The following is a 27,367-nucleotide window of genomic DNA, read 5'->3' as shown; positions in this document are numbered from 1 at the left end:
CCCCAGCTCCCCCCTTCCCCCCCCCACTTCCCCCCCGACTTCCCCCCCCCACTTTCCCCCCCCTTTCCTCCCCCCCAGGTTCCCCCCCCCCCAGGTTCCCCCCCCCTTTCCTCCCCCCCAGCTTCCCCACCCAGCTTCCCCCCCACCCCCCCAGCTTCCCCCCACCCCCCCAGCTTCCTCCCTCCCAGCTTCCCCCCCCCAGCTTTCCCCCCCTCCCAGCATCCCCCCCCAGCTTCCCCCCCCCCAGCTTCCCCCCCCAGCTTTCCCCCCCCCAGCTTTCCCCCCCCAGCTTCCCCCCCCACTTCCCCCCCCCAGCTTCACCCCCCCAGCTTTCCCCCCCCCAGCTTTCCCCCCCCACCCAGCCTTCCCCCCCCACCCAGCCTTCCCCCCCCACCCAGCCTTCCCCCCCCACCAGCCTTCCCCCCCCCCAGCCTTCCCCCCCCCCCAGCTTCCCCCCCCAGCTTCCCTTCCCCCCCCAGCTTCCCCCCCCCAAGCTTCCGCCCCCCCCCAGCTTCCCCCCAGCTTCCCCCCCCCAGCTTCCCCCCCCCAAGCTTCCCCCCCCCAGATTCTCCCCCCCCCAGCTTCCCCCCCCAGCTTTCTCCCCCCCCCAGCTTCCCCCCCCCAGCTTTCCCCCCCCCAGCTTTCCCCCCCCAGCTTTCCCCCCCCCAGCTTTCCCCCCCCCAGCTTTCTCCCCCCCCCCAGCTTTCTCCCCCCCCCCAGCTTCTCTCCCCCCCCCCAGCTTCCCCCCCCAGCTTTCCCCCCCCAGCCTTTCCCCCCCCAGCTTTCCTCCCCCCCCCAGCCTTCCCCCCCCCAGCCTTCCCCCCCCCCCCAGGCTTCCCCCCCCCAAGCTTCCGCCCCCCAAGCTTCCGCCCCCCCCCAGCTTCCCCCCCCCCCCAGCTTCCCCCCCCCATCCCCAGCTTCCCCCCCCATCCCAGCTTCCCCCCCCCCAGCTTCCCCCCCCCCAGCTTCCCCCCCCCAGCTTCCCCCCCCCCAGCTTCCCCCCACCCCAGCTTCCCCCCCCCCCAGCTTCCCCCCCCGCCAGCTTTCCCCCCCGCCAGCTCCCCCCCCAGCTTCCCCCCCCCAGCTTCCCCCCCAGCTTTCTCCCGCCCCCAGCCCTTCCCCCCCCAGCCTTCCCCCCCCCCAGCCTTCCCCCCCCAGCTTCCCCCCCCAGCTTCCCCCCCCCAGCTTTCTCCCCCCCCCAGCTTTTCCCCCCCCAGCTTTTCCCCCCCCCAGCTTCCCCCCCACCCCAGCTTCCCCCCCCCCGCCAGCTTCCCCCCCCCCCCCAGCTTCCCCCCCCAGCTTCCCCCCCCCAGCTTCCCCCCCCAGCTTTCTCCCCCCCCCAGCCTTCCCCCCCCAGCCTTCCCCCCCCCCCAGCCTTCCCCCCCCAGCCTTCCCCCCCCAGCCTTCCCCCCCAGCTTCCCCCCCCCCAGCTTTCTCCCCCCCCCAGCTTTCTCCCCCCCCAGCTTTTCCCCCCCCCCAGCTTTTCCCCCCCCCAGCTTCCCCCCCCCAGCCTTCCCCCCCCCAGCCTTCCCCCCCTAGCCCCTTCCCCCCCACCCCCCCCAGGCCTTCCCCCCACACCCCCCCCAGCCTTCCCCCCCACCCCCCCCAGCTCCCCCCCAACCCCCCCACCCCCCCCAGCTTCCCCCCCACCCCCCCCCAGCTTCCCCCCCACCCCCCACCAGCTTCCCCCCCACCCCCCCCAGCTTCCCCCCCACCCCCCCCAGCTTCCACCCCCCCCAGCTTCCACCCCCCCCCGCTTTCCCCCCCCCCCCAGCTTTCCCCCCCCCCCAGCTTTCCCCCCCCCCAGCTTTCCCCCCCCCCCAGCTTTCCCCCCCCCCCAGCTTTCCCCCCCCCCCCAGCTTTCCCCCCCCCCCCAGCTTTCCCCCCCCCCAGCCTTTCCCCCCCCCCAGCTTTTCCCCCCCCCCAGCTTTCCCCCCCCCCCAACTTTCCCCCCCCCCCCAACTTTCCCCCCCCCCCCAGCTTTTTCCCCCCCCCCAACTTTCCCCCCCCCCCCCAACTTTCCCCCCCCCCCAACCTTTCTCCCCCCCCCCAGCTTTCCCCCCCCCAGCTTTTCCCCCCCCCAGCTTTTCCCCCCCCCAGCTTTCCCCCCCCCCCCAGCTTTCCCCCCCCCCCAGCTTTCCCCCCCCCCGCCTTTCTCCCCCCCCCAGCCTTTCTCCCCCCCCCCCAGCTCCCCCCCCCAGCCTTTCTCCCCCCCCAGCTCCCCCCCCCGCTTTCCCCCGCCAGCTTTCCCCCCCCCAGCTTTCCCCCCCCCACAGCTTTCCCCCCCCCCAGCTTTCCCCCCCCCCCAGCTTTCCCCCCCCCAGCTTTCCCCCCCCCCAGCTTTCCCCCCCCCCCCAGCTTTCCCCCCCCCCAGCTTTCCCCCCCCTCCCCAGCTCCCCCCCCACTTTCCCCCCCCCCAGCTTCCCCCCCCCCAGCTTCCCCCCCACCAGCTTCCCCCCCCCCCAGCTTTTCCCCCCCCCCCAGCTTTTCCCCCCCCCCCCCCCCCACAGCCCTTTCCCCCCCCCCCCCCCAGCCTTTCCCCCCCCCCCCAGCCTTTCCCCCCCCCCCCCAGCCTTCCCCCCCCCCCCCCAGCCTTTCTCCCCCCCCCCCAGCCCTTTCCCCCCCCCCCCCCCCAGCCTTTCCCCCTCCCCCCCCCTTCCCCCTCCCCCCCCCTTCCCCCTCCCCCCCCCCCTCCCCTCTCCCCCCCCTCCTCCCCCCCTCCCCCCCCCCCTCCCCCCCCCCCCCTCTCCCCCCCCCCCCAGCCCCCCCTCTCCCCCCTCCCCCCCCTCTCCCCCCCCCCCAGCCCCCCCTCTCCCCCCCCCCAGGCCCCTTCCCCCCCCCCCCCAGCCCCTTCCCCCCCCCCCCCAGCCCCTTCCCCCCCCCCCCTCCCCCCCCCCCCCAGCCCCTTCCCCCCCCCCCCTCCCCCCCCCCCCAGCCCCCCTCTCCCCCCCCCAGCCCCTTCCCCCCCCCCCCCCCCCCCCCAGCCCCTTCCCCCCCCCTTCCCCCCCCCCTTCCCCCCCCCCCCAGCCCCCTTCCCCCCCCCCCCCAGCCCCCTTCCCCCCCCCCCCCCAGCCCCCTTCCCCCCCCCCCCCCAGCCCCCTTCCCCCCCCCCCCCCCCCCAGCCCCCTTCCCCCCCCCCTCCCCAGCCCCCTTCCCCCCCCTTCCCCCCCCCCCCCCCCCCCCAGCCCCCTTCCCCCCCCCCCCCCAGCCCCCTTCCCCCCCCCCCCCCCCCCAGCCCCCTTCCCCCCCCCCCCCCCCCCAGCCCCTTCCCCCCCCCCCCCCCCAGCCCCTTCCCCCCCCCCCCCCCCCCCCGCCCCCTTTCCCCCCCCCCCCCCCCAGCCCCCTTCCCCCCCCCCCCCCAGCCCCCTTCCCCCCCCCCCCAGCCCCTTCCCCCCCCCCCCCCCCAGCCCCTTCCCCCCCCCCCCCCCCCCAGCCCCCTTCCCCCCCCCCCCCCCCCAGCCCCCTTCCCCCCCCCCCCCCCCCTGCCCCCTTCCCCCCCCCCCCCCCCCCCCAGCCCCCTTCCCCCCCCCCCCCCCCAGCCCCCTTCCCCCCCCCCCCCCCAGCCCCCTTCCCCCCCCCCCCCCCAGCCCCCTTCCCCCCCCCCCCCCCAGCCCCCTTCCCCCCCCCCCCCCCAGCCCCCTTCCCCCCCCCCCCCCCAGCCCCCTTCCCCCCCCCCCCCCCAGCCCTTCCCCCCCCCTTCCCCCCCCCCCCCTTCCCCCCCCCCAGCCCCTTCCCCCCCCCCCCTTCCCCCCCCCCCCCAGCCCCTTCCCCCCCCCCCCCCAGCCCCTTCCCCCCCCCCCCAGCCCCTTCCCCCCCCCCCCCAGCCCCTTCCCCCCCCCCCCCAGCCCCTTCCCCCCCCCCCCCCAGCCCCTTCCCCCCCCCCCCCCCGCCCCTTCCCCCCCCCCCCCCCCGCCCCTTCCCCCCCCCCCCCCCCGCCCCTTCCCCCCCCCCCCCCCCGCCCCTTCCCCCCCCCCCCCCCCCCGCCCCTTCCCCCCCCCCCCCCCCAGCCCTTCCCCCCCCCCCCCCCCCCTTCCCCCCCCCCCCCCCCCAGCCCCTTCCCCCCCCCCCCCCCCCAGCCCCTTCCCCCCCCCCAGCATCAATAAGGGGCCTTGCCTTCATTTCTACCCCTTCCCTTCCTTACAGTCTTTTGGTCGCCTCCCTCCCTCCACTCCCCTCCAACCAAACGGAGCAGTGGCTGCAACATCTGAAAATGTGAAAAAAAAGAAAGGGGGCTGGGTGTGCATCGCGCCTGAGGGCCAAAGTGTCATCGTGGGAGATGCAAATGAAGTCTACATCAGCAGCCGGAGAGACAGACAGAGAGAGAGGTCCGCCGTTTCACTTCTGCAAAAGCAGTTGCTGCCTGAGTCTGCACTCTCTCTCCGACTCTGTGGAAGGACACATTCAGCTGCAAGCGTCAGTTTCAGCAGGAGAGGATTCGGGCATTTCCAACAGCTGTGGACTTGAGGAGGGACCATAACCTCAACCCCCCCCCCCCCCCCCCAAAAAAAAAGCTTCATGTCTCTCGGATAACTGGAGCATGCAAGGGGTTCTCTCTGCAACTAGCTGGGCCGCTGCTGGTGTTGCCGACCTGCCCTGGGATTGCCTTCGCTGCCGGATTGAGTTCTGCACAAAGCCAGCTTTACCCCCTCCTCTTCCCCCCTTTGAAACCCCCCCCCCCCCCCCCAAATATCATCCCCAGCACAAACAGAAAGAAGGATCTGGCAGCATGCCCCCTACCCTGGACTGGAAAGGTAAGCCCGGGAACTCTACTCCCAGAAATTCATGTCTGGAGAGACTTAGTGGGAGAGGTTGGAAATAGAACCAGAGGGGCCGGGGTTATTTTTGGTTGTGTGTGTTTGAACATCTCACTTCTCCCTCTAACTTGTGTGTGTGTGGAAACAGTTACAAATAAAGGATACATTTCATTTGCTGGCCACAAGCAAATCAGCTCAGGATTATTGAATTAAAAAGTCTCTTTCTTTTTTTCTTGTGAAAATGACTGTTATGGGAGCGGAGGGAAGTTTGGCTTTAGATTTTCCCTTTTTTGATGTGTGTGTGGTGTGTGTGTGAAGAATCTGCTGTACACAGCTTGCATTGTGCTGGGCGCTTTGTGTCAATCGTAAAATAGGGAGAGTTGCCAAATAAGTCCCTGGTTCAAAATCTTCCAATTTGTTCTTTAGATTGAAAGGTTTGATTGAATGGTGAGAAACGACAAATAATAGCAGCCAGCAACAAAAAAATAACCTTCACCCAGAGCTTGGGGTGAAAGGTATTTGGGTTTTTTTTTTGCCTTTGTTGTACGATGCAGGCAAGTTTCGTGGCTGTTTTGAATGGACGTGATTTAAAATGTGTTGTGTGTGTGTGGGAAGGGGGGGGGGGAGCGCAACGGTTTGATTTGAGAAAATCCCAAATCTGTATTCCAGAGGAGTGGGAATGTCTGACAGCGTTCAATCGAACTGACCTGTTGTTAGCTTATTTTTCTGATGCTCCTGACATTCTCCCTTTGTCTCATGCTTTCCGTCTCCCCGTTTACTTCAAAAAAGGTTTTTATTGGGGGAGGGGGATATTGCTATTTCACATCATTCCCCACCAAATTGTGGGAATTAATCGTGGCCTGCCATTCTGAGCTGTTTGAAGTTGGGGCGGGGGTTGTAGCCGAGGATTAACATATCAAAGCTTTTCACAGCTACCGACTGGCTCAATGGAGAGGGGGAAAAAACTTCAGCTCCGGGTTCTCTACTCGGCTCTGAACTTTGAAGGTCTAAAGGGCAGGTTGAAAGGGTGGGGGGGGGCTCACTGTGCGCAGGCAATGTGGGGAGGGGGAGTCACTGTGAACAGGCAACGTTGGGGAGGGGGAGTCACTGAACAGGCAACATGGGGAGGGGGAGTCACTGTGAGCAGGCAACATGGGAGGGGGAGTGACTGAGCAGGCAACATGGGGAGGGGGAGTGACTGAGCAGGCAACGTGGGGAGGGGGAGTCACTGAACAGGCAACATGGGGAGGGGGAGTCACTGTGAGCAGGCAACATGGGAGGGGGAGTCACTGAGCAGGCAACATGGGGAGGGGGAGTCACTGTGAACAGGCAACATGGGGAGGGGGAGTCGCCATGAACAGGCAACATGGGAGGGGGAGTCACTGAGCAGGCAACATGGGGAGGGGGAGTCACTGAGCAGGCAACATGGGGAGGGGGAGTCGCCATGAACAGGCAACATGGGGAGGGGGAGTCACTGAGCAGGCAATGTGAGGAGGGGGAGTCACTGAGCAGGCAACATGGGGAGGGTGGAGGGTGGAGGGTGGAGTCACTGAGCAGGCAACATGGGGAGGGGGAGTCACTGTAAAGAGGCAGCGTGTGGAGGGGGAGTCACTGAACAGGCAACATGGGGAGGGGGGAGTCACCGTGAACAGGCAGCATGGGGAGGGGGGAGTCACCGTGAACAGGCAGCGTGGGGAGGGATTTACCAGGATGTTGCTGGTATGGAAGGCATTAACTATGAGGAGTGGTTGAATAAACCGGATTGTTCTCACTGGAACGATGTAGGTTGAAGGGCGACCTGATAGAGGTCTACAAGATTATGAGGGGCATAGACAGAGTGGCTAGTCGGAGGCTTTTTCCCAGGGTAGAGGGGTCAATTACTAGGGGGCATAGGTTTAAGGTGCGAGGGGCAAGGTTTAGAGGAGATGTGCGAGGCGTTTTTTACACGAGGGTAGTGGGTGCCTGGAACTCGCTGCCGGAGGAGGTGGTGGGAGCAGGGACGATAGTGACATTTAAGGGGCATCTTGACATATACATGAATAGGATGGAAATAGAGGGATACGGACCCAGGAACTGTAGAAGATTTTAGTTTAGACGGGCAGCATTGGTCGGCATGGGCTTGAAGGGCCGAAGGGCTGTTCCTGTGCTGTGCTTTTCTTTGTTCTTATGGGGAGGGGGATTCACTGTGAACAAGCAACATGGGGAGGGTGAGTCACTGTGAACAGGAAACATGGGGTGGGGGAGTCACTGTGAGCAGAAACATGGGGTGGGGGAGTCACTGTGACCAGGCAACATGGGGAGGGGGAGTCACTGTGAACAGGAAACATGGGGCGGGGGAGTCACTGTGAGCAGGCAACATGGGGAGGGGGAATCACTGTGAACAGGCACCATAGGGATGGGTGTCACTGAGAACAGGCAATGTGGGGAGGGGGAGTCACTGAACAGGCAACGTGGGGAGGGGGAGTCACTGAACAGGCAACATGGGCAGGGGGACACACTGTGAGCAGGCAATGTGGGGAGTGGGTGTCACTGTGAACAGGCAACGTGGAGAGGGGGAGTCACTGTGAGCAGGCAACATGGGGAGGGGGAGTCACTGAACAGGCAACATGGGGAGGGGGAGTCACTGAGCAGGCAACATAGGGAGGGGGAGTCACTGTGAACAGGTAACATGGGGAGGGGGAGTGACTGTGAACAGGCAACATTGGGGAGGGGGAGTCACTGAACAGGCAACATGGGGAGGGGGAGTGACTGTGAACAGGCAATGTGGGGAGGGGAGTGACTGAACAGGCAATGTGGGAAGGGGGAGTCACTGAACAGGCAACCTTGGGAGGGGGAGTCACTGAACAGGCATAAGAACTAGGAACAGGAGTAGGCCACCTGGCCACTCGAGCCTGCTCCGCCATTCAATGAGATCATGGCTGATCTTTGTGGACTCAGCTCTACTCTCCGGCCCGAACACCATATCCCCGAATCCCTTTTTTCTTTCAAAAGGCAACATGGGGAGGGTGAGTCACTGAACAGGCAACTTGGGGAGGAGGAGTCCACTGAACAGACAACTTGGGGAGGGGGAGTCATTGTGAACAGGCAACATGGGGAGGGGGGAGTCACTGAACAGAACATGGGGAGGGGGAGTCATTGAACAGGCAACATGGGGAGGGGGAGTCACTGAACAGGCAATGTGGGGAAGGGGAATCACTGTGAGCAGGCAACGTGGGGAGGGGGAGTCCACTGTGAACAGGCAACATGGGGAGGGGGAGTCACTGTGAACAGGCAACATGGGGAGGGGGAGTCACTGCGAACAGGCAACATGGGGAGGGGGAGTCACTGTGAACAGGCAACATGGGGAGGGGGAGTCACTGTGAACAGGCAACGTCAGGAGGCCTCTGTGATCCTCAACTTTTACTGTTTAGCAATGATGTGTTTTTTAAAAAAACAGCCGGTGTGTTTGCTCGAAGTGCCTCCCTTTTGCAACCTCTCTTGTCTATTATTGCTCCTGATTAATGGTTTGGTTTCAGAAGAGAGTGAAAAATACCGATGACCTTCCTTACAAGGGGAGAGAGAGTTCGACAGTTTGTCTGTTGCCAGAAGTTCATTTTTCAAAGCAGCACTCTCTCTCTGTCTTTTGTGTCATGTTCCTGAATTACACCAATATCGAGATGGCCAGGAATAGCCAGTTGGGGGGAATGAATCTTTATTAAAAATGTGTTTGTTTTGGTTGCCTTTTCCTCCCATTCTGGGCTGGATTCCTCCTTGGGGGTAGACACAATCAGTTACGTTCGATACAATTTCCCCAGTCGCTGTTTAGTTGCAAGGTGCAATTTCCAGTTCCGCGAATTGCTGAGTTTGATTTGGGGTTTGCTTTGAGCCACACTTGTCCGAAAGCGCTGGCGAAAGGTTGGGATTTAGCAAGCGGGAGAGGGAATGAGTCGGATTGTCTGTTACTGCTGGCGGCACAGACCTTTTTAAACGCAGCAAACAAGCCTCATCTTGCCTTCATACCTGTATAATATAAAAGGAAGCTTGCCTCTTCACCCGGACTGTGGGAATGCAGCATCAGCTGACAGTCTGCCATCCCATTTCTCTCGCTTTTAAATGTTTATTACCCTCTTTGGCACTTGGGGGGGGTGAACGATTGTACTGTGAGTGCGGTTTATGGTGAAGGGAACACTCGTAACTACTTGCTGATAGCGATCATCTGCAGATTACCTCTCCTTTTATTGTACACCCAATCCTGCTTGGTGTTAAACCGGGGCAGATGCAGACGGCAAAAGCTAGGGACAAAACTGAATGTTGTCACAATTCAACTGTTTATTTTTTTAGTTTTAGGGGGGGGGGGGGGGGAGATCAGCTGTCGTTTCCAATCTCTGGGAGTATTCCTGTGGCAGGGAGAGAGAGACACACACAGCTTTGTTAGACAAACAGCAGGGACTTTGAGTCAGGTTGGGGGGGGGGGTGAAATGTACATATACACTTAAAAATATAAATGTATATTTCTCTTTCTCTGGGGGAAACTCAATTCATCCCCCTCCCCACACACACTTTTTGTGTCTCCAATTCCATTAACAATTGGATTGAAAAAACAAAGCAAACCAAAGTGAGAATGTGGTCAGAGGAAATTGGTCAAAAAGTTAAGTTTCTCTCTCTCTTTCCCCCCCCACCCACCCCCCCCCCCCCCTTCCTCTGCCTGATCTCAGTTGCTGCAAGAGGAATTTCACGTTACTCCTTAAACACTGCTTCTATGCTCACAATTTTAAGTTTGGCCTGTGCATTTAGAGGGTTTTTTTTTTGGAGGGGAGATCTGAGAATTGCAGTGCCAAGGAGGAGAAGCATCCATTAAATACTTGCCTCCGTCCTTTCTCCCCCCCCCGCCCCAGATTTATTTCCAGGCGAGCTGCTCCCACACCCCCTTTTAACTGCCACCACGAGTTTCCTGTGCTGTATTTCATGGAGTGGTTGCTCCAGCTCTGTAGGTAGTGGGTTGCTGTTCAGCTGTCGCACAGACCTGCCAGTGATAATTAACTGCACAGGATAAAGGGCTCTCTCTCAGCATTAGCCTATGCAAAAAATTGCATTTTGACCATATAACTCATCCAGCCACTGTGATTCTATGGGCGTCCTTTTATTGTCTTCTACTCATTTCATTGTCCTTTATATTAATTTTATTTTTTTCTCCACCACGCCCTCGGGGCGCTCCTCAAAACCCGTCTCTTCGACCAACCTGTCCTAATATCTCCTTACATGCTCCACGTCAAATTACATCCCTCTGAAGTGCCCTGGGATGTTCAAAGTGCTATATAAATGCAAGCCAATTTGCGGTATAATCATCTGCTCCTCTGTCAGCACAGTGAGTTCAGCCATTGGGTATGCTCATCTAAGCAGAGCAAGAAAGATACGTTTCTCTTCTCTTTCTTCCCCCCCCCCCTCCTCCACCTCTCCCCCTCCTCCTTCTCGTTTTGGGCTGAGCTCATTGTTGTGTGCTCAGCCAGTGGCAGAGAGAGACACTCTCGTCCTCTCTGAGCATCCCTGGGTGAGGGTGAGGGGAATCGGCCAAGGGTGGGGTCGGTGGGGTGTGGTTCCTACTCCTTATCACCTGGTCCTTCGAGAAAAGTGCATTTGAGATTTGTGCTCCGCTACGACGCGGTGGCTGCGGCGCGGCTCGAGAATTGCGAGGCACGGCTGCTTTGGACGGAGTGCGGGCAACGCAGAGTGCAGTTGTTGACCGCTACCGAATGCTGGAAAGACTGACCACCTTAGAGAGGGAGAGAGAGAGCAACGCCATGAGAACAGTGAGAGGACAACATTAATCGATGAGTAGCACTCGCTGCTGAGGACGACGGATGTTCGCTGGGTCCCCGTAAGTAACGTACTCTAGCGTAAAGTCGGAGTTTCTATCGAGGGGTACAAGCTGGCAATGGTTAGCATTAGGTTAAATACGAGATTAAATACGAGGATTAAAAGTGGTCACTTTTTCTTCCTTAACAGAAAAGGTGGGCTGGTAGCAGCTGAACAGTTTGGCAAATCTTTTTGACTTCCGAACATGATTCCAGCCTGCAAACCGTCATATTTTAGCAGTTTGGACTCCAGATTATCAATAATTTAGAATATTTTCCTGAAAGCAATGCAATCAATTGGAACTCAAGGATGATCTTTTTTTTGTTGTTGTTGTCGTCACGTCAGCATTGTAAATTTGACATTGAAAGTGACCGTTTTATTTCTCCCTCCCAAGTTCTGGCTGAATTCATTTATTGACCATTTTTCCGTTGCGAAATGAAGAATCGTGAAGTCTTCATCTTTTCTGCAATGATCTGCAGCCAATTCTGCAGGGGGGGTGTCCGGCAAAGCTTTAACAAAGCCCGGTGTTGCTTATGTGTTAGCAGCAATCGAGAGAGCGAAGCAAAGTGTTGAGTAATGGCACCTCGAGCCATCCTGCTAATACAGCTGTAAGAAATTTATAACTTACTTTCCGTAGCATATTGTTCAGAAATAGTAATCTTTAATCATGACTTGAAACTCAATGCACCGCCAACTATAATTAATAAGCCACTGTGTGATTTGGAGGGTCTGGTGAAATAGCAGAATTGCCGCCGCCGTGTACATATTTTTAAGATTCTCCCTCCCTATGCCCGGGTTGCTTCAAGGATTTTGTAATGTGTCTGCAAGCAGTCTATCTACGCAACCTTGTTATTTACAATGTGTGAGCTTTTTTTTACAAAAAAGCCGAGAGGTTTGCTAATGACGCCTCAACTATTTGAGAGCGAGCGAGAGAGGCTAAAGAAATCCGATGACTTTCTGCCACCCTGCAGTTGAAACTGCAGCCTCCAGCCAAAGTGTCAATTGGGTCTAGCAGCAAACCTTTTTTATACGTTTAGTTATTTTTTGGGGGGAGGGAGGGGTGGGGGGAATGTTGGCTGACTGTTTTACCCGCGTCACCTTGTACGCGGAGCTGGAAGCTTTGCGTCCGCAGAACCGTCGTGCTTTCAGCGCGTCGGGGTGGGGGGGGGGGGGGGGGGGGGGGGGAGGGGGAGACTGCGGTTGAACTTTAGTGAGCGTTTAGCTGGTTTTGTGAGGGCTTGTGTGAGGGTAGAGAGTTGGGGTGATTTACCCAGCCACCTGCCAGGCAGCAGTACCGTGCGTGGGCGAAACTGTGCCCCAGTCGACCTTTCTATCGTCTGCTCCAACAAATGGATCTAAGCAGCACGAAAGGGGAAAGGTTTAGCACGAGTGAAAATTATATTTTTAAATATCGCCAGGTAAAGCAAAATGCTATAAGTGTAAAGTGAAAATGCTGGAGATGCCCAGCAACAGGTTAGGCAGCAGCGTCCGTGAAGATGGGGAAAAATAAAAGCTAAAGACTTAATTCGCCAGTCCTGTAATCAGAAAGCTCCAATTGGTGTTCTGAGATAGGATTTGTGAGCTGCGTGTTGTAAAATTGGGCGAGGTTTTATTCTTCAGTAGCAGATTTCAGTGCAGTGGGAGTGAGGAAAATTATTGGGATTTCACATGGATTTCACGAATGGGCTCATGATACATATATTACGTGGAATAACATTGATTCCACAGCAGAGAAATGGGCCATTCAGCCTGACCATGTTTACGCTCCATATATGCCATCTTAATTCATCCCCCCCCCCCCCCTTTCAGCATAGCCGTCTGTCCCCTCTGCCTTTGTACGTTAACCTAGCTTTCCTATCATGTTTCTTCGATTTGTGCTTCTGGTAGCGGGTCCACATTCTTAACGCTCAGAGCACTGAATATATGAAATATACCTTCATTCTATATGGGTTTATTCAACTGGTGGGGTGGGGTGGAGTGGCGGGAAAGCTCAGTAAAATGGATGTAATTCTTTTTTTACTTTGCTGTTGCCTCGAGAGGGTCTCTGGCCTGACGAGAATGAGGTGGAAACGTTGACTACCTCGTCAATTTGAGATGATGAATAAAAACCAAAGCGCGATGTATTCAAGAAGCTTTGTGACAAGTTAGAACTACCTATCTGCTAGCAGTAGATCAGAGACCATTCATTTTCACCATTTTGGACTAATGCGTGTGGGGGAAGGGGTGGTGGGGGGTGGGGGAGATGCATTGAAACAAAAGTGTCGAAATGGTGACTGCATGTCAGTACTTGAGCCTGGTTTTGCGGTGGGTTGTGTTCGCGTTGTTTGCATGTTTGCCGTGTGGGTGTGTCCCCGTCAGTATGTTCAGTCAGTGTGGGCATCTCGGGCAACTGGATCAGAAGATGACAAACGAGAGGCAGCAGAGCTTGCCTGGGTCACTGAGTCAACTTGAAGAAATGATCAAGGGATCCGACATGAGAGTAAAGGACAAATGTCACTCTAAGTGGAGATGTTTAAATCAAGCTTTGGTCCTGGGGGTGAACTTTATTTTTGTTTAAACCCGGATGCGAGGTCTAGCTCTTTATTTGACAAGAAACCTTGTGTTGACCAAGATAGGCCCCCATTGGTCTTGTCAGTCGCTTTCCTCAAGTCCTGTCTGACTATATAATGTTTACATTAAAATCCACATCAGGAGGTTCAGCCTTTTACACTTTTTAAAAAAAACAGTTTTAGTAATGTGCAGCGACCCTCAAACCAGTCATTTTAAGGCAGCCGTAACACATTTGTGCTGGGACGGCCTCACTTAAACAGAGCTCCAGGACTTCCAGAAGTGTCGCTCTCCACTTCTTTCTGCACATGTGTCTCAAATAAGACATGGAATCTAGCCAAATGTGGGCCCTGGCCTTTATCAGAGGCACCCGTTTTATACGTGAAAGGCAGATCCCAACAGCCTAACTTCAGAAATATACTGTTAAACGGGTTTATCAAAGACCCATCTGTCTAGCTGCTTGCCAGGTGCAAAGGTGCTGGACGTTAATGTGGTTTCTTGACCAAATTTACCCGAGTGTCACCTTGAGAGCAGTCTCATTGGGTCAGGCACACCTTGAAGCCGAGCTCCAAAGGGGTACAGTTGAACCAGTTGAACTTGGTCTCTGTAGTTAGCAAACAGCATACAACATGTCAGATTAGATCTGCTTTTGCTCCTGGCACACTCGATTCATGGGGCTGTAAAGCAAGATACTCCGAATTCAGCTTGCAGCCTTGCAGAACCCTGGCCTGGACATGTTAATTGGTTCATGTCACATTGCCTTGCATTTAACGAAGGTGCTGACCCATTTCAAATGAGCAGGTCAGTGGTTGAAAACAGCAGACAGAGAAATTGCTTGTGTGTGACTGCGTGCGTGCATGTGTGTGACTGTGTGTGTGCGTGTGCGACTGCAGCCGTGCATAGTTCTGTGCGTGTGACTGCGGCTGTGCGTGTGACTGCAGCTGTGCATGTACATCAACTGCAGCCGTGCATGTGTCTGTGTGTGACTGCGGCTGTGCGTGTGACTGCAGCTGTGTGTGTACATTCAACTGCAGCCGTGCATGTGCGTGCGACTGCAGCCGTGCATGTGCGTGCGACTGCAGCCGTGCATGTACATGCGACTGTGGCCGTGCGTGCGTGTGTGACTGCGGCCGTGTGTGCGCGTGTGACAGCGGCCGTGCCTGCGACTGTGGCTGTGCGTGTGACTGCAGCTGTGTGTGTACATTCAACTGCAGCCGTGCATGTGTGTGTGACTGCGGCTGTGCGTGTGACTGCAGCTGTGCGTGTACATTCAACTGCAGCCGTGCATGTGCGTGCGACTGCAGCCGTACATGTGCGCGCGACTGCAGCCGTGCATGTACATGCGACTGCGTGCGACTGTGGCCGTGCGTGCGTGTGTGACTGCGGCCGTGTATGCGTGTGTGACAGCGGCCGCGACTGTGGCTGTACGTGCGACTGTGCGTGTGACTGCAGCTGTTCGTGTGACTGCGGCTGTGAATGTGCTTGTGCATTAGTGCCCACTCCATTCCAAGCATGTGCGTTAACTTTTACTCTTGAATGCCTGCACAATGTGATTGCCCTGCCTTTGTGTTGCTGGCACCATGCTGACGGTATTTTAACTTTGGGATAATTGTCCTGTACCGTGTCACTCTGTCTAACCCTTAAAAACTTGTTCCTGCATTGAACAGTAAACAGTGGCATCTTGTGGTCTCTATTGGATCCTGATCCTTAATCACTTTGTATTTTTGTGGTTGCTGATTTTTCTGAAAATGAGGTTGTTCCTGTTGGACTGCAGTTAAATTCTTTTGTAACATGGCTTGGCATCCTTCTGGAGGAGGTCTCTAATCCTTGGCGTGTTAATCTGAGGCTTGACGGCGATGGGATTTAAATACAATTAAGGGGCTAAAATGGAGCAAAGTGATCTCAGTAACCCCAATAGGGGTCTTTAAAAGTACAAAGGGGTCTGATAGTGTAGGCGTGGAGATGATGTGTCCACTTGCCTGGGCGAACAAGACGATGGACCGTAAATGTAAGATTGCCCTTAGTAAATCCAACAAGAAATTCAGGACAAACACCTTCACTCTCGAGTGCGATGTGAATGTGGAATTCTCAGCGGAGGTAGTAGAGGCAGACAACATGGATGCCTTTGAGGGGCTCCTAAATAAGACCAGTGGGGAGATAGAAAGATGGTGTTTATGAAGTAGGGTCACAGGAGGGTTCTGTGGATTATTAACACCCACACTAGACCAGTTAGGCTGAATTGCCTGCTACGTACTTCTGCGCTGTAAGGTTCTGCTTAATGCTGTGCACCTTGTGCTGTGGCATTTGTGCCAAATTCCTTCTGTCAACCATTTTGGGAAAGGGTATAATTTTTGTGTGTTAACGGATTGAAGACCAAAACCTTGTGCATCGAAACATTTGTTGCGGCTACAATTTGGCTGCATATCAACCCAGGTATGAAGTCCGACTGCGCGACAGGGCTAAAAGACCAAACTATTTTTTAAAAGTTTCCAATCCAGGTAACATGCCGATGGAGTGAAGCTCCCACTTGTTACTGTTGGGCATTTTCTATCGATCAGTTTATAAAAAAAAAAAAAAAAAAAATTAGCTCCAGGCGTAGAGTACCAGGGGGAAAGGTTGTGATCTTTAGTGGGTATGCGTTGACTTTTTTACTGCAGCTCCTTGATGGGGCAGGGTGGTGAGGGCAATTGTAGAGTTCCTAATGGCTGTGGGTTTGAGTGGGCACAGCCTAATTCTGCTCTTGACTGTGAGTCCATAATTGGCGCTGAATGACCGCCCTCCCTCAGAACGGCCGAGCAGTGAAGGGCAGCGCGGAGAATGAAAAAGGAAGCTCGCAGCACATTGAAGCGCTTTGTTTTAGGGGCTGGGCATCAATTCGTGAGGTGCTGGAAGGAGAGAGAGATTTACTCTGCATCTTAACTGATTGACCTTGGTAGCCTGTCGATGCCGAAATTGGTTGTCGCTAAAAAAAAACGTACCTCTCCATTTCTTAATTATTAAGTTTCATTGGTCCATTTCATGTTAGGTGTGGGGTTGAAGGGGGGTCAAAGCTTTCTTTTGCTTGCTACAGCAAAACCCTTTGTCAAGAATGCTACTGGTCCCACACAAAGGAAATCTCACTCTGTTGTTAGAAAGCCTGCTGCGCAAACTTCACCCCCACAAACGCTAACCACCTGCACCCACCCCGTGTCCCCCGAGACAAATTGTTTTGTTTTCCGAATTTTAAAAAAATTATAAATTTAGAGGACAATTTAGCGTGGCCAATCCACCTACCCTGCACATTTTTGGGTTGTGGGGGCGGACCCCACGCAAACACGGGGAGAATGTGCAAACTCCACACGGACAGTGACCCAGAGCCGGGATCGAACCTGGGACCTCGGCGCCGTGAGGCAGCTGTGCTAGCCCACTGCGCCACCGTGCTGCCCTTGTATTCCGAAATTAAAATTTTTGTGAGGGGCTGATAGGGCACGATGAGAGAGCAGGGTGGTTGGGGAGGGGGTGGGGTTGAGGTGTGGGTGGAGGGAGGGAGGGAGGGGGAGGGGGGGTTGCTGTATCCCTTCCTCAAATCCGGTTGTTGACCGGTTCTCCCAACCCCGGTTGTTGACCTGAATTGTCCTCCTTTTTTAAAAAAAAAATTCACTGTCCGATCGGCCTCTTGTTCCGGATTGGGTCAGAGCTTAGCCGAGAATTAAGAGGAAGGCAGTCGGACCCGTACTGACTCCGGGGCATTCGCCCCAACTATCCCGAGCTTTAGATGGCCTCTTCACCTCGCGAACGCAGGAGGAGAATAAAATGAGGGTTTATTGATTTGTCTTCCAGTCTTTTCATTGTGTTTTTGTGGTGCAAGGTTTACAGCGAAAGCAGATGCAGCATTTGACATGCAGAAGCCAGAACTTCTGAGCACAAAATGAATCCGCAAGGCCGGCATCAAGTAAAACCCTCCCCTTTTGCCATTCCTGAATGTGGAAATCAGCCCCCCCCACCCCCGTAGAATTCTCAGAATGACCTGCCGATGGATTCCCTCAGTTTGTTGTTCCTTGACCTCTGTTTTAGGAGCGTTACAAATTGATTTGAGGGACAGGACTGGGGGGATGGCAGGCTCAAGGATTTAGCTCCAGAACCTGTCGAGTGGTGCATTTTTTCCCCCCATGGTCCTGTGCTCATAAAGGATTTGCCTTGCCACACATCCCGCTCTTTGTCATTATTGAAAAGAATGCAGTGCTCTATCCGATCTGGATCTCACCCGTCAACTTGTTTTAACCCTAGTGCCGGCCCAGAGGGACGAGGTGTCAATAAACGGCATCAACATGCAAAAATAAACCTGCCCTTTGAATCTATTCTGTCGATACCTGTTTTTCGTACAATTTAAATAAAAAGCGTTCCCTGTCTATGATAACTCCTCACCCTTTGTTTGTGTGTGTGTGTGTGTGTGTGTGTCTCTCTCTCGTTTCCTTCGATCTTGTTTTTAGTGCAGCATTTCTATCCCCTCCCGCTCCCTCATGAATCTGCGTTTTACGGAGTCAAACCGTTCTCGTCAGGCAGCTGCACTTGTGAGGTTACTGTCGCTAAATTTAAAAATGTTTTGTAGATTCACTGAAAATTCTCTACAGGATTGGAGTGAAGGTTGTTGGGGGTGGGTGGCGGCGGTGGGGGTGCTTTTGGTTGGGTATGGTATTGTGTTCAGCCTCAGTAATGTGTTCTAAGTAGGTCAATTTGGCGACAGGAATACTGTTTCAGTGAAAATGCTGAGCAAAGTACAGAGTGGAGTCTGCAGACATTTGCTCGCCTGGCCTTGTACCGGACTGCGTCTGCGGTCTTTGCAGGTCAATTTTATATATATATATATTTTATTTTTTTCTTTAAGTAGTGTTTATGGCAGTTCAAGAGACCAAACGTAGTCTGGGGTTATCCATCAAAAACAAATATGATTAAGAGAAGCTTGGGATGGATTTATGAACGCGCGATTGTGCCATACACATTTATTGGAATGTTTATCCCCCTCGAGGCTGAGCTAAGTTATTATGGGGGGTAATCCAGCCGATATTAGATACCTTGACTTTGACACACAGCGCCTCGCGAAAAACTGGCACTGAAGGTGAAAGCTTGTGAACTCTCGAAGTGCCACCATTGACTGACGTCTGGCTAGGCGGCTAAGGGATAGTTTGAAGTATTGTAGTCATTATTGTTCAATTTCCTCCTTTCCTTCTGCGGCGCAGTTCCATTTGCGCGAGTTGTTCTCCCATCACCGTGCCCTGGCGCGGCTATCACTGATGTGTCGTTGAGTTCAGACAGTAAGGGCTGTTTGCTCTTGGGAGGCATTAAGCAAAGTGTGAGCCTGGTATCCATCTGCGTGCTTACCTCCCACTGGCCATCATTTGATGGCGATTGCAGGGCGAAGATGGATGGGCAATGAAATCCGCAAAGGTTTCCCTTCCGGGCAGCCGGTGGCTCTGCTAAAGCGCCAATGCGGAGAGGCAGGGCAGGGATGGGATCGTGGTGCCTTGACGGCGGAACGTGCTGTCAACATCCTCTTGGGGAGCAGCCATTCTGGGGGAGGTAACCGTGGTACCCGTAGAAACGTGTTTCAGGAGAAGAGTGAGTGGACCAGTCACTGCGTGAACGCACCTGGAATGAACATCGAAGCCAGTAAACTCCTGAGGTACCACCAGGAGTTTGGGGTCAATATAATTTGGCGTCCGTTCTGTAGAAAATATCAAATGCGCCATTTGAATTTTATGGTCAGACTGACAATAACGGATGCCTTTGTGCTATCAGAAAAGCTAATCTGGGGCAGCATTGTGGCATAGTGGTTAGCACTGCAGCCTCGCGGCGCCGAGGTCTCAGGTTCGATCCCGGCTCTGGGTCACTGTCCGTGTGAAGTTTGCACATTTTCCCCGTGTTTGCGTGGGTTTTGTCCCCACTACCCAAAAGATGTGTAGGGTAGGCGGATTGGCTTCGCGAAATTGCCCCTTAATTGGAAAAATGAATTGGGTACTCTAAAATTATAAAAGAAAAAAGCAAATCTGTGCACTGATCCTTCAGCTGGCTCTCGGCTATTGTGCAGGCTGGGATCAGTGAAATCCTTCCCACAATTAACGTGTCTGTAAACGCAAGTTGGGAGTTTTTGCTGGTTGTGGTGTACTAAGGGATTTTTGGCAACGGGAGATATGTGGAGTGATGTCACGGATCACCCTTGGTCTAATTGAGTGGGCGGAACAGGCTCAAGGGGCAGAATGGCCTCCTCCTGTTCCTGTGTAATTTGCAGCATCTCTCTTTAGCCCTGAGGTGACACTGCGGAACCCTGGGCTAAGAATGCCTGACATGTCCATCCGACATTCCCCACTCTGCTATTTTCAGGGAGCCAGCAACCCTTGTGTTTTAGGCAGGTTAACACCTCCACTAAAATAGCAGAGAAAAATGTCATGCAAACACATCAAATATTGACAGCCTGTTATCCGACCGTGTAATTTCAAGGCCTTTGACACAATGGCACAACTAAACAGAGGCAAGACCTATAATCAGCCATGAGCTATGTGGTAGCAAACTGGAAGAACTGCATTTTTATCCTGATCGCTGCCAGCAGACCATTCGGATGCCCAAACTACCCTGCCGCTTGATTCCATTTGCATTAATGCCAGGCGAGTGAGCAATGCTGTTAAGGAAATGCACATGAATAACAGAGCTAAAAAGCTGTACACTATCTAATTCGGGCTTCCTGACTGAATGTAAGAGAAACACTTTCTCTTTGGAGCCCCTGCAGCATTAAATTGAGCAAAGCCTAGCGAGTAGTCAGACATTTCAGTCGGCGATGCGCAAGGATGAGGGTGGGTGAGAGATTGAGGATCTCCACACTGCTTAGCAGGGCCCTGCATTTTTGGTGGTACCTTGACTGGCTGGAAAAGGCGGGGGAGAGTGGGACCCGCATTTGAGTAAGGAGTGCACGCAGGGAGCTCGAAGAGGGTAACGGTGACGTTTAGGTTTATGCGAGTGCTAAGGTTGAGTTGCTTGTTTTGGTGATTTTGTGTACCGTGATGATTGGGTTTGAGATTGCCATGCCTACCTTCCGTGTTTGTCATCTGGTCATTGTGAAATGCAGCAGTTGAATGAGAGAGGCAGCAGCGTCCCTCTAGATATTAGTCGAGAGGAGTTGCTTTTTGGAAGGACACAGATGAGCATTCGGCATGTTTATTTTCTCAAACTGGCCCAGTAAACTGCTCGGTTTTCCTGTTTATTGCGAAGGGGCAGTTTAGAAACCGGTGGATGGGTTCTGGGCAACGCTTCCTAACTGACCAAGGGCAGCACGGTAGCATTGTGGATAGCACAATTGCTTCACAGCTCCAGGGTCCCAGGTTCGAATCCGGCTTGGGTCACTGTCTGTGCGGAGTCTGCACATCCTCCCCGTGTGTGCGTGGGTTTCCTCCGGGTGCTCCGGTTTACTCCCACAGTCCAAAGATGTGCAGGTTAGGTGGATTGGCCATGATAAATTGCCCTTAGTGTCCAAAATTGCCCTTAGTGTTGAGTGGGGTTACTGGGTTATGGGGATAGGGTGGAGGTGTTGACCTTGGGTATGGTGCTCTTTCCAAGAGCTGGTGCAGACTCGATGGGCCGAATGGCCTCCTTCTGCATTGTAAATTCTATGATAATCTATGAACATTCGGGCAATCGCACTGGCCTAATAATCCAGGGATTACATGAGTGCACCAATGTTCCAGAATTTGAATTCAGCTTTAGAAATCTGGGAAATGAAAAGACGAGCCTTTGCAGAAATGACCATGTATTTGTTTTCCATAAAAACCCAACAGCCCATTGGTGTGTGTTAGGGAAGGAAGTCAGTCCATCTTACTGGGCCCAGCCTGTATGTATGGCCCATCCCCTGATGCAACCCAGCAAACCACTCGGATACATCAAACCTGCAGGTTTATCAGGATCGGATTGTAAGCAAAAACTTTCAAAATACATGCTGCAAAGTCTTTTCATGAAATTACTCATGGCGCTTCTGGTGGCACGTGGTTTTGCAATAATCAGAGTAGTTTTAGTGTAATATACCCCGTAAATGCACAATGTAATACATTGTGCTCTGACTTATTGCATTCACGGTATGTGAACGCCGTTGGCAAGGCCATGTTGCCCATCCCTACTTGCCCTTGAGCTACGGGGTTCACTCGGCCATTCCGGCGTGGCAGTTAAGAGCCAGTCACATTGGGCAGCACAGTGGCGTAGTGGTTAGCATTGGGACTACAGCGCTGAGGACCCAGGTTCGAAACCAGCCTCCTCTCGTGGTGCCAAATGGGCGTATGTGCAGTTGGGCCAGCTCAATCCTGCGAATGCGCAGTTGGCCCGCGCCATCCTGCCACTGCGCAGGGGACTTCTTTTGCGCGCAGGCCCCGACTCAAGATGGAGTCCGTGTTTAGGGGCCGGCTGCGCAGGGAAGTAGGCCAGGGAGGGGGAAGAGGCCGGCCCGCCGATTGGTAGCCCCCGATCGTGGGCCAGACCCCATCAGAGGCACCCCCCCCCCCCCCCCCCCCCCCCCCCCGTTCTCGCAGAGTTCCCTCCGGCAGCGACCAGGGGTGAACGGCGCCGGCGGAACTCTGTCATATCGGAGCAGCCGCTCGGCCCATCTGGGCCGGCGCCGAGCCAAACGCGCCGGCGCAAATGGCGGCGATTCTCCGCACCTCGGAGAATCGCGCGCCGGCGTCATTTCGGCAATTCTCCGGCCCGGCGCGGGGCTTGGAGAATCGCCTCCAATAGGCTTCCTCCGGGTGCTCCGGTTTCCTCCTATGTGCAGGTTAAGTGGATTGGCCACGTTAAGTTACCCTTATGTGTCCAAAAGGTTAGGTCGTGTTACTGGGTTATGGGGATAGGGTGGAGGCGTGGGCTTAAGTCGGGTGATCTTTCCAGGGGCCAGTGCAGACCCGATGGGCCGAATGGCCTCCTTCTCCACTGTAAATTCTATGATTTGATTTGGTAATCTCCAATTACCTATTTTCTGTGACGATTACTGTTGGGGTTTTTAATGCTTCCTATCCTCTTGTGTAATGTTTTAACCTTTAGCCCAGCCTTGCCCCAGTTTATCACTGCAATCTCCTCTGACCTTGCATCCTATCCAGAATCGTTCTGTGCTCCGACACTGGCCGGCTAGGCATCCCATTATTGACGCTAGGATTCCATTCTCTTTCGCTCCCTCACCCCATCCACCTCCCCTCTTCCTGCCTTTACAAAATCTTCTCAAAACCCAACTTCCCAACCACGTTTTTTTTTGGATCGATACTTTGGCTGTCGACGTACACACGAAGGGCAGATAGGGCCTTGGCTGAATGTCTCTCCCGAAAGGCAGATTCTTTGGCAGTGCAGCACTCCCTCTGAAGTGTGGCCGAGACCTTGTGCTCGTCTCCCCGAGTTGGATGCACAATGTTGCCAACTGACCCAGGCTGAGGCCGCTCAGTTTTGGCACAACAGCCCTGAATCCTTGCTCGTCTTCAGCTGCTTGGGCTCTGCACGTTGGAATTTACTCAAAGCCTACCTGTCTAGGCCAATCTCATGGTCACCTCACCAAATGTTTCAATATGTGGCTCAGCATAAAAAAAGTGTTTGACTACCCGCTTTTTTGGATATCGTCACCACATTGAAAGTACTTTAGAAATGCGAGCGCTTACATTTGGAATGCAATGGTTACGTCCCTGACTCTATCACTGAACTCTCAGCAAGCAGGCGGTGTGACTAAATTGTATCTTGAAGTCACTCAGCAGCTGCTACTGATTGCGCTCGCTGCCGAGGAGCAAAGAATGAGCCGACAGCCATTAGCGTCCTAAAATTGTCCTCGCCAGCCTGAAGCCGGCGGAGAGACAGCCATTACCCTCAGTTTTGTTTTGTGTTTTGAAGTCTTAATGGCCTGCTTTGTTGTCGCCGATAAGATCTCGGCTGCTCGGAGGCAGCTTTTGTGCGGCAGGAGGGCGCTGATGCTCAGTGTTGATGAAGGCTCGGCTCTTCAGGTCACATGGTGGGGCGACCTCTAACCTTTGGAGCAGACCCCAACAGAGGAGATACTTACGATGCTACAAATTGAGCTTGATGCATTAGTTCCTTCTCGCTGACAGTAATTGCCTTGCATCATCGCTAAAGATTGCGTTCTTGTGTAGCAGGCAGAATGTGGACCAGCCCTTTAGTAATGCTGATTGCTCAGGACCTAGAAGGAGAAAATGCAGACTTTTAAAAATTGTTTTGCTTGGCACAGTGAATAAAATGACTTGTGTTCTTTAGATATGTTTGTTTTCAGTGATAAGCACAATGCTGATTCTCATGAAGGTTGGGGGGGGGGGGGTGGGGGGGGAACTACTTGAGGTACCCTGCCATTTTGCTGCAGTGTATGCAGTCTGAGATTGTCTCATCGCTGGGGGTCTGAACGCATTCATCATTGAAGGAAATGGACATCAAGCTAAATCTTTTATGTTCTGTGCCTCTTGTTTTAAAACATGCCTACAGTTGCTACTGAAGGCACATTGACCATCGGTTGCCCCTCTCGACACCAGCCCTGCCGTTATGCTCTTTACCCATCCAAATGGACATTCTTCCTGTGTGCAACTAGACTGTTGAAGGGGGCTGGATGCCTAATTGACTTTGGAGTGGGTGAACAGCAAAGGTGGAGCTGATTCATAGCCTCGTGTTCGAACTGGGCTGAAGGGTCATAAGCGAGGTTGCAAATGATCGTTGGCAGTGGTAGTTGGCAGAAGTTGTGCGATTAAGTTTCCTCTGGATGGGGTGAAGGGGAAGAGGTGTGGTGTGCCATGTCTAGTCTCCTAACGTGGGTGTCAGGTTGGCAGACATTCTGGAGGCTTGGGCCATGTTGCCAGTGCTTCCAATCCTCTGTGAATGTACTGGCAAGAGAGGGGAAACCCTAACTTGCCCATCCCACAACAACTTGCCACACACTTATGCCAGTGCCAGTTTAGGTTCAGTAGGTATGCAGAAGACTGTGGCTCCGAGTTCCACTCTTTCTGTGAAATTTCGAGTGCCAAATTTTTTTTTCCAATTAAGGGGCAATTTACATGGCCAAACCACCTAACCTGCACATCTGTGGGGGTGAAACCCATGCAGACACGGGGAGAATGTGCGAACACCACACGGACAGTGACCCAGGGCCGGGATTTGAACCCAGGTCCTCAGTGCCGCAGTCCCAGTGCTAACCACTGCTGCGCCACCTCGCTGCCCTCAAGTTCCACTCTTGAGTCCAAAGGCTGACTCTCCAGGGCAGTAATGAAGTGCCGTCTTTTGGATGAGCCGTTAAGACTAAATCCTGTTCTTCCCTTTTGGGTGGATGTAAAGGTTCCCATGGCATTGTCTTTCAAAACAGAACGGGAGTTCTCCCCAGTGTTCTGGCCAATATTTATGCCTCACACGGAAACAGATTATCTGCTTGTTATCACGTTGCTGTTTGTGGGAGCTACCTGCGAGCAAATTGGCTGCTGGGTTTCCAACATTAGGCCACAATATATGTTGGTCGCAGAAGTAGGCCGGTCGGCCTACCGAGCCTGTCCCACCACCATTCAATGAGATGATGACTGACCTGATGTGATAATCCTCAACTCCACTTTCTGGCCTTATCCCCACAACCCTTGATTCCCTTGCTGATTAAAAAATCTGTCTATCTCAGCTTTGAACATATTTAACGATTCAGCCTCACCATCGCTCTGCGGTAAAGAATTCCACAGATTCACTACCTTCCGGAGTAAAGGGCGACCCTTACTCTGCAATTATGCCCTCTGGGCCTAGCCTCCCCCACAAAGGGAAACAACCTCTCAGCATTTGCCCTGTCAAGTCCCCTGAGAATACAACAGCGACGGCACTTCAAAAGTACTTCTTTGGCTGTAAAGCTCGATGGGATGCCCAGAGATCTTGGATGGTGCTATATAAATGCAAGTCTTTTTTTTTGTAAAGCATCACAAGCCTTTCTTGTTCCGTATGGAAAATAATGGGAATTAAGCAGGACAGGATGGGTGAGGGTACATGGGTGAGCCTGGGGCTCGTTTTCTTTTCTCCCGTGGCTGGTACTGACATGAATTCTAATACCAAAAAATGAGTGAGGTCGGTCATCTTAGCTCAGGGCACTAAATATGTGACCTGTTGGGCTGTACTGTTCCGAGTCCTGTGACCACAATGTGTCAGCTGTGTGGGATTGACTTTAACCCATTGATGTCATGGTTTTTAAGAAAAGTATTTTTATTCCAATTTTCAACATTTTGCAATGTCAAAAATGTGCACCCAACCTCTAAAAATCCCCACCCAATAAGAACCCCTCCCCAACTGCCCCGCTCATGGCACCTCCTCCAACAACGAAGAGGCAGGTGCTATCGGGAAGGTTGGAAAGACCTTTCTCGCAAAGTCCCGCACCTGCACGTAACGGAAACTCTCTTCCCCCGCCAGCCCAATCTTCTCATTCAATTCCTCCAAGCTCGCAAACCGCCCCCCTGGAAAAAGATCCTTTATCTCCCTGATTCCCCCTTCTCTTCCCATTCCCGGAACCTCGCATTCATCCTGCCCGGCTCAAAATCCGTGATTCCCTCTGATTGGCATCCACCCTCGGCCCCCGCTCCCAATCTAAAATGCTGCCCGGAACAGCCTCCAAATCTTCAGCGTGGCCGCCATCACCGGAATTCCCGAATACTTCCCTGGAGCCAACGGAAGCGGCGCCGTTGCCAGTGCCCGCAACCCTGGCCTCCTACACAAACCAGCCTCCACCCTTGCCCACAAAGCCTCCACCTCCCTATTCCAACCCCGTACCTTCTCCGCATTCGCCGCCCAGTCTTAATACATAAAATTTGGGATGGATATCCCCCCCCCACCCCCGTCCCCTCTGCATTGATGTGCGCGGTACAGCGAGTAGCAAACGGCTGATGAATTTGCGGTTTCAATTTTTTTCCCTCGTCTTTCAAGGGTATTTGTGAATATGATACTGTAATTGTAAAAAATGATTCCATCGATTTTCATTAATTCAAGCTCATTAAGTAATCTGCGTCACTCTATCTCACACAGCTCATTTCAAGATATATATGATGAGAAAATGTGAAACTTAAAATTACACCAAAATTCAGTCCTCGGAGGGGAAACTCATTTGCAAATCAACCTGAAGCTAAATGTTGAACCGCAACTACATTTTCATTATCTACAATTACTCATTGCCGCTTATTAACAAGTCATTTTAGTGAATGCTGAGAATTGCCATAATGTTCCTCATTTGGCAGCATTCATTGCCCGTTGATGATGGCAACCTCGATGGGGGAAGGGAAGGTTTGATCTGTTCCGGAATAGCTTTCCAGAACCTTGCTCCAACCCTGGGAGGCAGCCCATTGCAGGAGGTGACATTGTCACCAAGACGTATTTAGCCCATCAGCTCTTTTAAAGATCGCATGGGACTATTTGGAAAAGGACCTTGAGGCCTCTGGACCAATGTTCCTCTCCCTATCAATGTCACCCGAACTAGACATTCTGCTCACTCTGCACACAGCTAGAAGATGCAAGCAGCAACGTCTACTGCCTTTAACTGTATAGCGGCAATCCCGGCATTTCAAGTTGACTTATTGCATGGGAAGCGCTTTGAGATATCGGTGAGAGTCATGAGGAGGAATGTGTAATCACCGCGCTCTCCCTGACTACGCAGCCCTGAATTTGATCATCCCACATATTTACAAATGACTTGTTTCCTTATCTGCTAATACTTCAGTGTGACTCAGTGCTTTTCGTTGCTTAATGTGAAGTGTCCTACATTTAGTTTCATTCCACTGCTGATTTATCACCTTGTTTATGTGACTGCTTCCAGCATCGGTGATTCAAAGTCTTGAGTAGGGAGGCTCACTAGCTGGCCCCAAATCCCTAATCATTGGCCTGAGGGTTCATTTTACGCTGTGTCCTGTAGTAGGATGGTGTCTTACCACATATCAACAAAGGCTGATGGGCTAAATACAGTGTGATGTCAACTGATCGCATATCTCTGCAGGTGCTTCTTGTATGTGGGAGGTTGAAGACGAGCCAAAGCAGTGATAGTAAAATGGAGTGTGAAATAAGAACACAAGAACTAGGAGCAGGAGTAGGCCACCTGGCCCCTTGAGCCTGCTCCACCATTCAATGAGATCACAGCTGATCTTTTGTGGACTCAGCTCCACCTTCCGGCCCGAACACCATAACCCTTTATTCCTTCATTCTTCAAAAAAACTATCTATCTTTATCTTAAAAACATTTAATGA

The 27,367-nt window shown here is 53.9% G+C and overlaps 1 protein-coding gene across 14 annotated transcripts in view; it reads left to right on the top strand.

The window, feature by feature from the left end:
• adgrl2a (adhesion G protein-coupled receptor L2a) overlaps window positions 1-27,367 on the top strand; it is a 695,216-nt gene that overhangs the window by 293,709 nt on the left and 374,140 nt on the right. Inside the window, exon 1 of one of the 14 annotated variants that reach the window (XM_072510360.1) lies at window positions 4,250-4,751. The exons of 10 other annotated variants lie outside the window; for them this stretch is intronic. The gene's annotated coding sequence lies outside the window, so the exon portion shown is untranslated. Of the gene's footprint in view, window positions 1-4,249; window positions 4,752-10,478; window positions 10,609-27,367 lie in introns of those variants that run through there. 3 more of the 14 variants (XM_072510370.1, XM_072510369.1, XM_072510362.1) reach the window with 3 other exon arrangements.

This window comes from Scyliorhinus torazame, chromosome 7 (assembly GCF_047496885.1).
Source record: "Scyliorhinus torazame isolate Kashiwa2021f chromosome 7, sScyTor2.1, whole genome shotgun sequence".
Classification (NCBI taxonomy): domain Eukaryota; kingdom Metazoa; phylum Chordata; class Chondrichthyes; order Carcharhiniformes; family Scyliorhinidae; genus Scyliorhinus; species Scyliorhinus torazame.
The sequence above is the reverse complement of the archived record's forward strand: the minus strand, read 5'-3'. Positions and strand labels throughout refer to the sequence as shown.